Source organism: Eubalaena glacialis, chromosome 15 (genome assembly GCF_028564815.1).
Source record: "Eubalaena glacialis isolate mEubGla1 chromosome 15, mEubGla1.1.hap2.+ XY, whole genome shotgun sequence".
Classification (NCBI taxonomy): Eukaryota; Metazoa; Chordata; class Mammalia; order Artiodactyla; family Balaenidae; genus Eubalaena; species Eubalaena glacialis.
This window is the reverse complement of record NC_083730.1, coordinates 54970027-54974249: the sequence shown is the minus strand read 5'-3', so window position 1 is coordinate 54974249 and position 4223 is coordinate 54970027. Positions and strand designations below refer to the sequence as shown.

The following is a 4223-nucleotide window of genomic DNA, read 5'->3' as shown; positions in this document are numbered from 1 at the left end:
TATTTCATCTATAAATGTTGCAGGGCTGTTTTTAAAAATATAACCACAGTATCATTCTCATGCACAACAGTACTGTCAAATATCCAGGCAGTGTTCAAATTTCTGAAATTATAGGGAATTCCATGGTGGTCCAGTGGTTAGGACTCCGTGCTTTCACCGCCAAGGGTGCAGGTTTGATCTCTGGTTGGGGAACTAAGGTCCCACAAGCTGTGCGGCGTGGCCAAAAAAAAAAAAAAAAAGTCTTATAAATGATATTTTTGCAGTTGATTTGTTTTCTTACTCCATTTTGGTTTTTTTCCCTTGCAATTTGTAAAGTTTCCAGACTTCTTCCTTTTGCTAATTGCACCCCATTTGGTCTTTTAACATGTTTCTTTGTCCCCTGAATTTCCGGGAAACTGGAAGTTTTATTGAAGTTCACCTGCTTCAAGTTTAATTTTTTGTCTGTAATTTTTCATAGGTGGCATTCAATTCTTTTGCATTGCTGTGTTCTTCACAGCTTCTTAAGCAGTGTAACACAGTGATTGAAAAGGGGAGTCTTAGGGAATTCCCTGGTGGTCCAATGGTTAGGACTTGGCACTTTCACTGCCATGGCCAGGGTTCGATTCCCGGTCAGGGAACTGAGATCCCACAAGCCGTACATCATGGCCAAAAAAAAAAAAGTAGTTACTATAAATTCCTTTCTTTAACTGGCCTTCAGAAAGCACGGCTAATAAATATTAATTTTTGGAGTATTAGTACTTAAGCTACAGTAATGGCACTTAATAGCTTACATTTTAGCAATTTTTAATCTTCTGGTTAATAAACATTTTTGTGTATTTGATTTAAATTTGATGCTCATAACAATTCAGTGATAGCATGGCATATTATGCACATTTTTAGATGACAGAACTAAACTTCAGAGGGGTTAAATGTCTTTTCCTAGGTCTCACAGCTCGTAAGTTAAAAGGGGCAGATCTTCTATCTGGCTTCCCATTCCAATTTTGGGATTTGTTTTCAACACTATTATACTATTCAGAAACAAATAATATGCAATTCTAATAGATTGATTCCAGTAATTGATGGCCCGTTTTTCTGCATATTTGGCCATGATGGAGAGTTTTTAGGAACTGCAGAATCATGTGACCCCACTCCAAAACAACCAGCTCCTGAAAATGGCTGGTGAATGTTACGGCTGTTTAACCCAGCTCTCACCATTGAGTGAGCTATTTTGGATTCTGAACAGAATTTTAACCTTTTTACTCTTGGGGTAGGCTTTACAGGACATTTGGTCCTGTCCAAAACATCCGTAAGATATTTGGTCCATGCCAAAAGGTGCTGATGTTTGGTCTTGTCCAAAACCATTTGGCATAGACGAAATCTGCTCATGCACTTTTTGAACAGGAGCAGATTTCAAGGACCTTTTGGTTTGGACCAAATGTCTTATGGATGTTTCAGACAGGACCAAATATCTGCTAACCAGAGGAGGCTGTGCAGTCAGTTACTCTGAGCTTTCTTTGGAGGATTTTGGGGATGGAGGCAGGAACTTTAGAACCATAATAGTTCACCTCCCACTGGTCTCTACCCCATTCCCAAACAGTCAGTGCAACATGGGGGAAATATTTTCCAATTAGTGACATATACAATAGGTAGGCACTGTTGTTTTTGTCTGTGTAGAACTGGGATTTAAATAAGTAGTTGGATTCTCACAAGAGCCATGCCTTAAATAGAGTTAAGGAGAAATGGAGTGGAAAGTCTGTAGAAGAAAAAAAAAACACCTAAATATGAATTAAAATTGTAAATTATTTAACATCACTTCATAATGCTTTCAGCTTAAGATTTGGGGATAGGGAAGGGGCTTTCTAAAAGCTAGGCTTTTCAGCTCCTTTTGCCAGATGGTTTGTAGGTGGCTTAAAATAGATAACTGCAAAATATTCTAGCTTTTCAGTCAAGACCTAACTCCCTTTTGTTCAGTGGTTTGCCTTTGATTCAAGCAAATGCATAGGTTCGAAATATTCTGTATAATTTGGGCTAAAGACATGATTTGTAACATAATAAACCTAAAAAATATATTTATGCATTTATGAATTAAAGAATGCTTTTGCTCTGCTATAACTTCCTGGTGATTGGTTTTCTCCAGTAATAGTGCTGATGCAAACCATGACTGCAGATAGCCAATGGAACAGTTAACTATTAGTACAGTAAACATAACTACAATATCAACTCATGCCTACAACTAGTTTTTGTCTTCTTTCTGCTTACATGGCTTAAAGTTAAAAGCGGGAAAAAAATAAAAGTGGGAAGAGATATGCATTAATTTTCAATTGGCATTTAAAATTTGCTCTGGTTATGTTTGTTTTGTGTCTGATATCCACCTTTTTAGGGTTTTTGTTTTTAGCAATTGACTAAGAGGAAGGACAGATAGGGAACTAATGAGACAAGACAACGAATGAATTTCTGCCTCTAGAAAGATTTGCTAAATCCTGTGCTCAGGGTTCTCCAAAAGTATGCATCCTCCCCTGTTACTCTGAGGAGCTAGAATTTCATTTATACTACCCTCCTTCTTTGTACAAAGAAGCTGTAGGAAGTTGCTCAGAGGTCACTGAGACATGAGGTTGAGAATGAAACATCCCGTCTCCAAAAGTCAAGCTGGATGAACAGTTATTTAATTGCAACAGCTGGGAGAATAAAATGATTTAAACGGCGTTGTGTTTAATTTGCTTTCTCTGTCTTTTCTGTAACTTATTTTATACATTCCTTTAGGAATCCTTTGCTTCCATCTGTACACATGAAAAAGTATTATCATTCCTTTAACATCTCCTTTAAATATTACCTTCTCTGTGAAGCCCCTCTTAATCCTACTCCCGTGATAATTATATTTTCTCCTATATCCCCAAAGCACTTTGTATATCTGCTATAATATTTATCAAAATCTACCTTGTAAAATGGAAAAGTACATGTTTCTGACTTCACCATTATTGTGGTTCTCAGTATCCATCACAGCCTAATTTTACTATATTCTGTACAAATCTGAAACTCAATAAATGTATATTAAATTAGAATGATTGCTAATATTGTATCTTCGTGAGTAGTATGAGACTGGACATATCAATAAAAAAGTTTTAGAGGGTTGGGAGCTTTTAAAGAAATAGGAAGGGAAAGGAGGACCCTTGGATTAGCTTTATTGAAGTAGAGAAGGTTTTGGAAGAGAGAAAAATATGCTCTGTTACTGGTTCTTTCCTCTCTGTCTCTCTTTTTACAATGAAAAAGGTGCCCCCTCCCCTTCTTTCTTTGGCCAAATCCTGCATCTTTGCTCTGAATCACACTGTCTTTTTACCTCTTTAGGGACTTAAATCCATCAGTTGTCAAAATCAGACTCAATTTTCTCATCTTTTTATGCAGAGTGACTTCTGCCTATCATTTAATTACAAAGATACCATTTAATCTTTCTAGCAGCTTGAATAAGAAAAATGAAAGAAAAAAAGAGTATAAAAATAACCATCTTAAGTTACCTATTCTCATACCTTTCTCTACCTCTCAGTTTCTGATATTTCTTAATATTTTCACATTTTTCTTTGATACATTTTGAGGTAATGGCAAAATGCACACATCTACATAGTTTGAATATCTTGAACTGACATTTAGTTGTAATATTTATCTGTTTAAAACCTATTAAAATGTAAAAAAATTGAAAAAAAAATAAAAAGTAGGAATACCAAATGCTGTGAGGATGTGGAGCAACTGGAACTCTCATAAATTCCTTGTGGGAATGCACATGGTACGGCCACTTTGGAAAATAGTTGGCCAGTTTCTTATACAGTTAAACATACACCTACCGTATTACCCAGCAATCCCACTCCTAGGTATCTACTCAAAAGAAATGAAAACTTACGTTCACACAAAAATCTGTATGCGAATGTGTATAGTAGCTTTAGTCATAGTCACCAAGAATTGAAAACAATCCAGTTTGTAAAACAAGTGTTATAAATGGATGAACAAAGTGTGGTACCTCCTTACGGTGGACTACTATTCAGAAATAAAAAGGAGTGAACTACTGAATCACACAGTATAGATGAATTTTATTTATTTTTAATTTATTTATTTTTACTTTTGGCTGTGTTGGGTCTTCGTTGCATGCGGGCTTTCTCTAGTTGCAGCAAGTGGGGACTGCTCTTTGTTGCGGTGCGTGGGCTTCTCTTGTTGCGGAGCATGGGCTCTAGGCACGCGGGCTCAGTAGTTGTGGCTCA

At 36.5% G+C, this 4223-nt stretch overlaps 1 non-coding gene across 1 annotated transcript; it reads left to right on the top strand.

Annotated features, from left to right (window-relative positions):
• The first annotated feature begins 545 nt into the window (after positions 1 to 545).
• Positions 546 to 617, top strand: TRNAE-UUC (transfer RNA glutamic acid (anticodon UUC)). The gene has a single exon. It is a non-coding gene; the product is annotated as a tRNA-Glu (tRNA).
• Positions 618 to 4223: the final 3606 nt, after the last annotated feature.